The sequence below is a fragment of the Symphalangus syndactylus genome, chromosome 14 (genome assembly GCF_028878055.3).
Source record: "Symphalangus syndactylus isolate Jambi chromosome 14, NHGRI_mSymSyn1-v2.1_pri, whole genome shotgun sequence".
NCBI classification, from domain to species: Eukaryota; Metazoa; Chordata; class Mammalia; order Primates; family Hylobatidae; genus Symphalangus; species Symphalangus syndactylus.
This window is the reverse complement of record NC_072436.2, coordinates 84,778,148-84,790,024: the sequence shown is the minus strand read 5'-3', so window position 1 is coordinate 84,790,024 and position 11,877 is coordinate 84,778,148.

Sequence of the window (11,877 nt, the reverse complement as noted above, 5' to 3'; positions counted from 1 at the left end):
AGTGTTTAAGAGTCCTTCTTGTTTTGCGTTATTGTTAATGTTTGATATTTTCAGACTTTAAAATCAGTGGTGGCTGTAAAATGCTAGCTCATGGTGGTTTTACTTTGCATTCCTCTGATTACTGATTAGGCAAGCATCTTTTTCATCTATTTATTGGTCCTCTCAGAAATGCCTTTTCATGTCTTTGGACCCACCCCTTTGTTATTGGGTTGTTTGTTTTTTCCTTTTCTTTTCTGATTCCAAGGTATTCTTCATAAATTCTGGATACTAATCCTAAGTCAGTTTTATGTGTGAAAATGCCATCTGGCCAGGCGTGGTGGCTCATACCTGTAATCCCAGCATTTTGGGAGACCAAAGTAGGAGGATCACTTGAGCCTAGGAGATTTAGACCAGTCTGGGCAACATAAAAATATCTCTACAAAAAATTTAAAAACTAGCTGGGTGTGGTCCCTGCTACTCGAGAGGCTGAAGTCAGAGAATCATTTGAGCCTGGGATGTTGAAGCGGCAATGAGCTGTGATCACTCCCACTTCACTTGAGACTGGGCAACAGAGCAAGACTCTCTGTCTCTCTCTCTCTCTCGTTCTGTCTCACACACACACACCGCTCCCCCGCCACAGAAAATGCCATCTCTCAGTTTATGACTTATTTTTTCCATTTCCTTTGATATCTTTTGATGTCATTCTTTAATTTATCAAGCTTTACTTCATGAGTTGTGCTTTTGATTTCTTGTTTAAAGCCTTTTTCCACCCTGAGGATATAAAGATATTCTTCTATTTACTCCTGAAAGATGTAAAATTTTGTCTTTCACATTTATTTATTTCATATTATTTAATTGCAGTTACACATCTGCAATTTTTGTACATGGTTTCACATGCTGTGGTAGTTGTATTATTGATCCCAATTTGTCACCCCTCCCTGTAACCATATCCTCTGGCATGTGGTTTCAATCTTCTCCTGTAAAGTTAGATGATACTTCTCCAGCTCTTGGCTTTAGTCACATGGCTTTTTTTGGCCAAGAGAAAGAGAAGAAAGACATGAGTTCTGAGCCCAGGCCTTAAGAGGCCTAGTGTGTTTCTGCTTCTTCCATTGCTCAGAGAAGAACATGTCTGAGCTAGTCCACTAGGCCCAAGAGGTGAGCTACACCAGCCACACAGCCTAAGCTGAGCCCAGTTGATTTCAACTGAATACTAGGTCACTTGTAGAGTTTTCTGTGATAATAAACCATTGCTGCTTTAAACCACTGAGTTTGAGGTGGTTTGTTCTGTAACAATAGTTAACTGATACAGGTATTGATCCAATTTCATTTTTTCCTGTATAAAAACCAATTGTCTCTCTTATCATTATATAGCAATGACTCGAGTCTTTTGGTTTTCTTTTGGTTAGTATTTTTCTGATATGTTCTTTTTTCAAAAAATGTTTTATTTCCATAGGTTTTGGGGGGAACAGGTGGTATTTGGTTACATGAGTAAGTTCTTTAGTGGTGATTTGTGAGATTTTAGTGCACCCATCACCTGAGCAGTATACACTGAACTCAATTTGTAGTCCTTTTTTTTTTTTTTTTTTTTTTTTTTTTTTTTGAGATGGAATCTTGCTCAGACTGGAGTGCAGTGGCACTATCTCAGCTCACTGCAAGCTCTGCCTCCTGGGTTCACGCCATTCTCCTGCCTCAGCCTCCCAAGTAGCTGAAACTATAGGTACCCGCCACCACGCCTGGCCAACTTTTTGTATTTTTTTTGTAGAGACGGGGTTTCACTGTGTTAGCCAGGATTGTCTCGATCTCCGGACCTTGTGATCTGCCCGCCTTGGCATCCCAAAGTGCTGGGATTACAGGTGTGAGCCACTGCGCCTGGCCAATTTGTAGTCTTTTATCCCTCGTGTCTGGTATGTTCTTTGAAGGAGAGTGTTCAGTCATTTTCATTTATAGTGATTATTGTTGCTTTTGAATTCATCGCTACCATCTTAATTTTCATTTTCTCTTTGTCTTATTTTTTTTCCTTCTTCCAGACTGGTTTGTTATTATGCTGTTTCTTCCATTCTACTTTTTCCTCTTCTAGTTTTTAGTTGTACCTACTGTTTCTATTAATTTTGTGGTTATCTTAAATATTTTATTGTGCATACTTAGCTTAAAAATGTTCAAAGGGGCCGGGCACGGTGGCTCAAGCCTGTAATCCCAGCACTTTGGGAGGCCGAGGCGGGCGGATCATGAGGTCAGGAGATCGAGACCAGCCTGGCTAACACGGTGAAACCCCGTCTCTACTAAAAATACAAAAAATTAACCGGGCGTGTTGGCGGGCGCCTGTAGTCCCAGCTACTCAGGAGGCTGAGGCAGGAGAATGGCATGAACCCGGGAGGCGGAGCTTGCAGTGAGCCGAGATCGTGCCACTGCACTCCAGCCTGGGCGTCAGAGCGAGACTCCGTCTCAAAAAAAAAAAAGAAAAAAAAAAAAAAAAAAAAAAAAAAAAAAAATGTTCAAAGGACATCACTATCTTCAGGACCTTAGAACACTTCAACTTTGATAACCATCTCCTTTACTATTGTTTTATATTTGTTCTATCTTTCTAAAATCCCACAATTTAGACATTGTTATCATTGCAGTTAATGTTTATTGGCTTCATCCACATGTTTAGTATATTTTCTCTTGGTATTTCTTTCTGAGTTTCATATCTTTCTTTGTTCTATAGTGTTTCCATTAGAAGTTCCTTTAGAAAGGATACGTGGGTGGTAAACTCCATTTTTGCTTGTCTGAAAATGTCTTCATCATGCTTATCTTGAAAGATACTTTTGTTGGGTATAAGATTCCAAATTGAGAGTTATTGTTATTTGGCATGTTGAAGGTGTTATTCCACAATCTTCTGGCTTTCATGGTTGCTAATGGATGTCAGCAATAATTATATTAATAATTGTTCATTTGTAGATAATCTCTTTTTTCTCTCTGGCTTCTTTTAAGATCTCTTGAACTCAGGTATGCTGTAATTTCTCATGATGTCTCTAGGTGCGGATTTATTTTCATTTTTCCTTCTTGGAATTGTTATTATTCTGAATCTGAAGATTTATGCCTTTCCACAATTCTAGCAACTCTCTTGCATCTCCTCATTTGCTTTGTTATCTTTGACTGTCCTATTAAATGTCTCTCTCTTCTGACTCTGTTCTCCAATCTCTTGACCTCTCTTTTATATGTCAATCTTTGATTCTTGTTGCTGCATATGGGTACTCAGATCTATCTACTAACTCATGGGTTCTCTCTTCAGCTCTAACTTGAAGATTAGCTTGACAATTAGGTTTCAAATATTACAATAGTTTCCACTTTAACGTTTTGTCTTTTTCACCACTGTCTGTTTTTATAGTCCCTTGTTTCTTCATCATTTTCAGTATTTTTTCTGTAAACACATTAAATTCATGTATTTTTAAATATAATATCTGATAATTCCAATACCAGCAATTTTTGTGAGTCTGATTGAATTGCATAATTATTCTGCTGACCCTTGTTCATAGTGGCTTGTTTCCTTATTTGTTTTGTGATTTATATTTGTGAGCTCATAATCATTGGAACTGTATCTGTGGGAAATCTGAGGCCTGGGTTAAAGTTACCTTCTATAGAGAGAATTTAAATTTGCTTCTGCAAGCCAACTGGGGAATGAAATCAAGAGCTACTTTAGTCTGTAAAGTCTTTTTTTTTCCTCTGCATAGATAATGTGAGTCCTGTTACCAAACCAAAATGAAACTTTGCCTGAGACTATGAGTTCTTAGGAATTCTCTTCTTTTTTTCCTTTATGCAGAAACCAGAATCCAGAGCCCTTGCTTTGTGAGTCACTGGGATAGTTTTATTTCGTTTGTTTGCTTACTTTACCTTTTCCATTGAGAATATCTCCTTTCATTGTTTCAGCTTTGTGGAAATGTCTTGATCTTAATATCTGTTTTAGGTTGGTCCTGTTTCCCATTCCTCATTAAAATCGAAATCGCCAAACTAAGAAATCGCAAATTTCTGCAAATGCCTCCAGGCAACGGTGCTGTTGAGTGCTTGGTTACCTTTTTGGATTCTAGCTTTTAAATCATTTTTGCTTCTGAAAATTCCTTTATTTTCTTGCCATCTAAGCTATGCTTCTAAAAGGGTTTTTAAAAATGTTTTGTTCAGAATTTTTAGGTATCCTGTACAGAAAAATTCCTTGGGATGCACCATATTGTTGGAATTATAAACCTAGAAATTTAAAATTTTGAGGTAGTCAGGTGTATCAATATTTTCTTTTATGAATTTTGTTTTCGATGTTAAGCTTGGGAGGTCCTGCTCCACTTCAAGAATATCCAAATATTCAAATATATTTTCTTATTGTAGTTGCATGCTTTTATGTTTTAAATGTTTAAATATTTATTTCATTTGGAGTTAATCTTGATGAAACATGAAAAGTAGGAATCTAATTTTATTTTTTTCTCAGATAGTTAACTTGTCCCAATTTCTAGGTAATTTGTTAAAAAATAGAAATATAAAATAATAATGGCTAAAGGTATAACTAGTAATAAAAAGGATTGTGTTTCAGTCGAAGTTACAAGCATACTTGTTAGATGCATAATATGGAAAACCAATTGTGAAAATGAATGATTTTGTGTTTTTTAAAAGTATGTTGGTTTCCTTTGTACTTTTTGAAAGAGGGTGGACTTTTAATTCCTTGGTTTATTCACCAGTGTCTCTAACAGAAATTTTTTGCTAAAAAATGTCCAGGATACTATAAAATGGAGCATTAAAATAGGAGACTCTGGAGAGCAAAAGATTTTTTGCTGACTCCATGTTTTTTGTTTTTCTAAAATCAGAATCTTGTATATATTGAATTTACCCATTGTGACGTAATTATTGGTGGTCTAGTAGAGAACTAGAAACAGATATGTATTAATTTGGATGGGGAAAATTGGACTTTCTTATTTTCCCAGGAATGAGGGCTATGAAGATGGGGACAGAGGTGCATGGATAACCCCTATGGAATATTATTATGCCTTTCCTCATAGATTAAACTTGGGCTTTTTTGTCAAGTTTCCCTTTACCCGTGGGATTATTTCCATGCAAACTGGAAATTCACTGTACTGAGAAGTAAAATTTACCTTCCAATTGAAACTTGTAGCTTACATTGCCACAGATCCATGTAAGAATAACACGGGTTTTGCGTTATGGACATAGTCTCTATCATTCAGCAATTATTTGTTGATCCTTTGAAACTCCATGCTGGGCCTTGCATTGAATAGGAAGAGACTTCAATCCTCATTTATGTATAATGTGGGAGAACAGGTTAGTTTTATTAATAGAACACATGAATGATTAATCACATAAAAAAAGGTCAAAAAATAGAAATACATTTGAAACTAAAAGTGTATGGAAGAGACTTGACCCTTTTTGGCACTTCTGGATTTTATAGTATTTTCCACTTACAGTCAGAGAGCTTTGACTGTTATTGCTTAGCCTGGTAATTATAGGTGAACAAGGCAGTTAGAGGTTGGATGGAAACAGGATTGCTTTTACAGACATATTAGAAGTTGCTTTATGGACTAAGTTTCTGAAAGCTTGTTTGCTTGTTATTCTTCCCTCATTAAAGAGAATTCTAAGAATTCTGAGAATCCTAGAATTCTAAGCAACAGTTGCAACATCTTTCATACGTCCAGTGTCCAACACAGTGTTGGGAACATAGTAGGCATTCAATAAACACCTGCAAACTAACGGAAAAGGGAGCATATGAAAACACCACCCTGTTTATTTTAACTTTCTGGTTGATTGCATTCTAGATAAATGACAATTTATTATAGAGAGAAAAACAGGATCTGATGGAATCTAGGAAAGATGTGGAAAGGGGAGTTTGTCCAGCAGGTCAGGAAATTTGAACCCGTTGTCAAGAGTTCTAAATGTTTTTCCTGTTCAATGTTACCCATCATTCATTTTAGTTTGTTTTTATGTGAGCTTAAACTTTGGGTAATTTCTTGATTAGTGCTTTTTAGCTTTTTATTTATTTTTATTTTTTATTTTTTATTTTTTTTGCGTTTGAATAGTGAACTTTCTTTTTTTTTATTATTGTACTTTAAGTTTTAGGGTACATGTGCACAATGTGCAGGTTTGTTACATATGTATCCATGTGCCATGTTGGTGTGCTGCACCCATTAACTCCTCATTTAGCATTAGGTATATCTCCTAATGCTGTCCCTCCCCCCTCCCCCCCACCCCACAACAGTCCTCGGAGTGTGATGTTCCCCTTCCTGTGTCCATGTGTTCTCATTGTTCAATCCCCACCTATGAGTGAGAACATGCGGTGTTTGGTTTTTTGTCCTTGCGATAGTTTACTGAGAATGATGATTTCCAGTTTCATCCATGTCCCTACAAAGGACAGCTTTTTAGCTTTTTAATTTAACATCAGGTTTTTGTTTTTTTACAACAGCTGCCCAAAATATCCCTGAAAAATGAGGGCTGTGTTCACCTTTAATACTTAAAAATCACTTGGAAGCAGTTCAATTGAGCATGAGTATGTGTTTGCCAGAAAGTAAAACATAACCAGAGTGAGTAACCTCTGTTCTCTGAGGCTTACTGCATAGCATTTATGCTTGAAAAAACAGTGAATTTATTTGTTTTAATGCCCCAAACTTTGACTTAAGAGTTAAAAAGAGCTAGCTGACCAATATAGTAAAAATGGCAGCAAACTTACTTTTAACTGGGATGATATTTAATCTTACATCTCTTCATCACAGAACATGTTGAAAATAGAAATAATTTTCTAATGTTGGAAGCACATTTAGAATGTTTTCTCTGGTAATATAAAATGTAGGCTGGCCAAATTCAGTGAATAACCAAAGTTCCCAAACCCACCCTGGAGATAAAGGAGGGTTAATTTTTTAGCTTAAATTATCCAAATAGCTTATCTTTATAATCCCATGACATTCAGTAATTGCTCAATCTTCATCTGGTCCCCGCTACACTGTGAACTGAGTTATATTAATGAAATGAAAGGATTTAAGGAAATAGCATGCTAGGAATCAGCAATGAAAGGCTCATTTTACTTTAAAAATGTTGTTTTTAAATTAGAGATGATACATGATAATTTATTTAAACTTGAAGAAATCCTGATTCATCTTCTCAAATATCTGTATTTTGTTAATTATTCCATGGAGATTTTACTCTTTTGTTTTATATTTTCTCTAAAGGAGTGGGTGGGTCTTAGCTTGATTTGATGTTTCTTCCCAGGCCACCAATAAAGGCAGGCTTGTTTCCCAAGTGATTTTTATTATCTTTCTAGAAAAATGCTGATGACAATAACTTTTTAAATTACCCTTTGTACTGAACCTCTTCATGCCTTCCTAATTGAATATGTTAACAGTCAATTATTTAATATTTAAGAAGTAACTTTGAGTTAAACAAGGGCCTCTTCCTTAAAAATGGACCCTAGAAAGCATAACAGAGAATATAACATGTTTAGTTATTTTTTTAGATTTAGAGTTTGATTAGAGAGAAAGTGACATTGATAAAATGGCCTTTCAGTAATTAAGAACTTTTGTTTGGTCCTTGGCATTGTGCCGTACACACTGTGGGGTATAACAGCTTAAGATGTGGTTACAGTCACCAACTTACAGTCTAGATAATGTGAACTTACAGTCTAGATAACATGATCATATTTACACCTGAACTTCCAGCAATTAAACATACAACTAAATGCCAAAATGAGTAGTATAAATAGCAAATACTATAGGAGTTCCTAATGCGGGTTATCTATCAGTATAGGCCAGTTGACTTACACAGTGGAGTCACATCTTACTTAGGGGTTTGGTACTAAAGTCAATATACAATATGAAAATTATGCAAAGTCAATATCCTTGAAAGCCTATTAAACTGCTCATAAATTTTAGTATAGCCCATCACAAATATGTGCTACATTAAATAGTAACACTCTCTCTCTCAGCAAGTGCTGTACAGTTAGTGTTTCCTTTGCTGTAGACACAGATCACTAAAGAAGTGGGCTTGGCCTTATCAGCATCAGGAGCTGCTTAGACTACCAGGGGCACATGGGAAGTGAATGCCCCTTCAATGGAATAGAAAGCAGAACTGCCTACACTTTACAGTTCTTTTACTCACATCCTTTCCAATAAGCATGTAGAGGCAAGTTTACATAAAGTGTGTACATGATGTGTTCCATTTTATATAAACTACCTGCACTCTTGCCTTCTCTTTCTCTAGCTGTAGATGGTAAATGTTGATTTGTTTTTATTTGGCTGTATTTAAGATTTATGTGGCATACTTAAATCAGCATATTATTTGTCCATGCTCATTTAAAAAATAAGACCAAGGCTGTCCTAATTAGGATTTTTGTATTCTCCTCTGTAATTTTCCTATGTTTTTCTTCCCCTCCTTTTAGTTTCATGGGAAAAAATATACTCTACCTATTCTATAGCCAAAACTACCACCTGTCCTGGGACTCACCCTTTCTCATTTTCTTTAGGACTCCAGCCCCTCATCCCCAAACTGAATAACCAATTAGCAAATATTTATAGAGCATCTACTATGGTGCAAATTATTGGACTAAGTTTGGAAAAGAAACTTTGAAGTGCATCAAAAGGGAAGACTGGGACATTCAATTGCACAAAGTACCATGTTATAAGCACCAAGCTGGTGATACAGAGAGTAAGTACTGTGGTCATTTCAGAGAAGGGAGACACTCATAGCCTGGAGTGAGTGGCTGAGAAAGTCCAGGGAAGGGGCTCGGGACTGAGCCAGGCCTGGTACCTTGGGTATGATTAAGACAAAGAGAGCAGGGTGCATTCACAATTCCATTCATTCAGACTGGGATACAGGAGTGCTGCCTGGTACTGGTCCTCTGTGAGCTCCTGGTCTAGTGATGGAGACAGACAGTGAAAAAGATAATTTTCAACAATGTGGCAAATGTGATTATACAGGGATTTGCACAAAGTCTTGTAGGGGCATGGAGTGTGGAGGAACCCTGTTGGATTCTGATAAGAGGTAAGAAAGGACAGGTCATTTGGGCGGCACTTTAAAGGTAGGTAGGAGCTTCCCAGGGCACAGAAGGGAGAAAAGGCTCTTTGGATAAAAGAAAACACTGCTCCCAGGAATAAATCTGGAAAGAACGAGAAGCCCACCATGGCAGAGATGAAGTGCTGCACGCCAAGGGTGTGGCACAGGGGGAAGCAGACTCTGAAACGTCTTCCATGACTATAGGATGATTTGCATTTCACCTTGTAGGAAAAAAAGAGTGAAAAGAGAATCGGAAGCTACAACATGACATTACAAGATTTGTTTTTTAACAAGAAAATGCATTTAAGCCTAGTGGCAGGGAGACCAGATAAGCGGCTGAGGGCTACACAAGGGCAAGATTGTGTTGAATTCCTCTTGGTATGCCCAGCACCTAGCACATAGGTGTGCTATATTTTACTGAATTGAGCCTTTGTGTTGCTTATATAGTCTAAGGAAAGGTTGAGAGCAAACTAAGGCCTTAGCAATGGAAGTGGAAAGAAGAGGTCAAATTTGAGTGAGGTTTGTGAGATAGAATCCACAGGGACTATTTTTCTGATCAGATGTGGTGGGAAGGGATTAGGAAGAAGAGAAAGTTGAAGATAAAGCTAAGCTTCTTAACTTGGGAGGCCAGATAGATTTGTTATGAATTAAAATAGAAAACACAGGAGCTATGATGGGATTTGGACTCTCTTTTGGAAGTGGCTGTTTTGTTTAAAGGGCCTGTGGATTTGTCCAGCGGGCAGTGGGAAGCATAGCTCTAAAGAGTGGCATTGAGCTTAAGGCCAGGGATACAGATTTCACAGTAACAAGCAGAGAGTAGATGGACTGGGAGCAGATGAGACCACAGTGGAATGGCCACTCTCTGGGGCTGGATGAGGACTGTACTGAGTTGAAAAGTCCCCTCCCCCCACCGCCCCGGGATTTCATGTCTACCCAGAACCTAAGATTCTTACCTTATTTGGGATTGTTTGGAGGTTCTAGCAGGGGAGTGCAGCTACTTGTATATCCTTGACCAAAGACTGGTCCTCCTCTATCCAGATGGTCGTCTTCTTCCCCCGAGTGCACAGCTTCGGGAGGGATGCACATGGAGCAGTGAGGGAGGAAGAGGACACCTGCCTAGCCAGCCAGATCAGCCAAATCAACCCTGGTGATCAATGGGGTGACAGATGTTGCAGCCATATCACCCTCATATCCTGTCACCTTATTTGGAATTGGGTCTCTGCAGTTGTAATTAGTTAAGTTAAAATCAGGTCATACTGGATTAGGGTGGGCCCTAATCCAGTGCCTAGTGTCCTTGTGAGAAGAGAAAACAGAGACACAGACACACAATGGAGAAAGCCATGTGAAGACAGAGGCAGAGATTTGAGTAATGCATGTATAAACTAAGGAACACAAAGGATTTCCAGGACCTCCAAAAAGGTAAGAGGAGACAAGGAAGGACCCTCCTTATGGCCTTCAGAGACAGCATGACTCTGCAAACACCTTGATTTTAGACTTTTAGCCTCCAGAATTGTGAGAGAATATGTCTGTTGTTTTAAGCCACCCAGGTTGTGGTATTTTGTTATGGCAGCCCTAGAAGATTAATACCAGGACCATGGATGAGCCCTGGAACCTGACAGTGAAGGCTAGCAGGAAATGAGAATGTGAGAAAGGGGCAGAGAAGGAACATTCCCAGAGGTGGAGAAGGCCATGTGAGTGCAGGAGGGGAGTAGCACAAGACTGGCTTGATTAGGAGAGACAACTTGTGGTAAGTCATGGTTTAGAGATAAAGTCTCAAAGATGTTTAGAGCCAGCTGAGGTGCACTTCCATGTCAGGAACAGCCATATATGGTACATGGGCAGCCTCTGATGGTCGGGGGCATGCAGGGGACAGGATGGTTCGGGCTGTTTCCACATCTCCAATCTTCTGTCTCTTCCCTCCTCTTGCTTCCAAAGTCACGCCTGTCTCCCCTATTCTGCAAAGGACAAAGCAAATGACCCTGGGTCTACTCTGCACCCACTGCCTCCAGTTCCTCACCACTCACCCTCTAGGACTTGATTTCTAGCTTTAGTTTCCCAAGTAGTCTTTAACTTGTTAACTCCTGTGGCTTTTTGTTTCGCATTGTTTTCCTTGACCTCAGTGCATCTCTGCAGTACTAACATTTCCGATCTTCTCTGCCTTGTCCGAAGTTTCTCTTCATATGACTTCTCTGTTGCTATATTATTTCAATTCTTAAATTACATTTCAGTCCCCCTAGGGTTCATTCTTCCTGCTGCTGCATAATGTGGACTAGAGGATTTTCTTGTGTTAACAATGACTTCTATGATTGATTCCCTCCCTCTCTCCCTCAGACAATTTATGTAACTATTCATTGAATGAATTAATTATGAATTAATTCAGTAAACAGTAATGCCACAAAAAATTTCTTCACATTTGCCGTCTCTCAGACCTAATATAATTTTGGTCAGGAATATTAAGCATCAATTCTAATCCATGTCTGCTTGGAATTCCTCTTGTTTTATTCAAAATGTTTCCTTAAGGAGCTTATTGAAGAAAATTTAGAAAATACAGAGGAAGAAAGAGGAGAAAAAAGCATTCAATATTTCCTTTCATCTTTTTTTTTTTACATGAAGGGTTTTCTTTTATTTTTATAAGCAAGCATTTTTATATATGTATGTGTATCTATAATATTGGCTTATTTTCTGTTTTTTAATATTATAAGCATTTTTATGTTATTACCAATGTTCATAGGTATTTCTCATGGCTACATAGTAATCTGTTGAGAGATTATATAACTATTTCCTTAATCATTTCCCTGCTGTTCAACACAAATGCTGTTTCTCTGTTTTTCTACTAAAAATAATGCTGCAGTAAATATCTTTGTGCGCAAAATTTTTCTTATTGTAGTT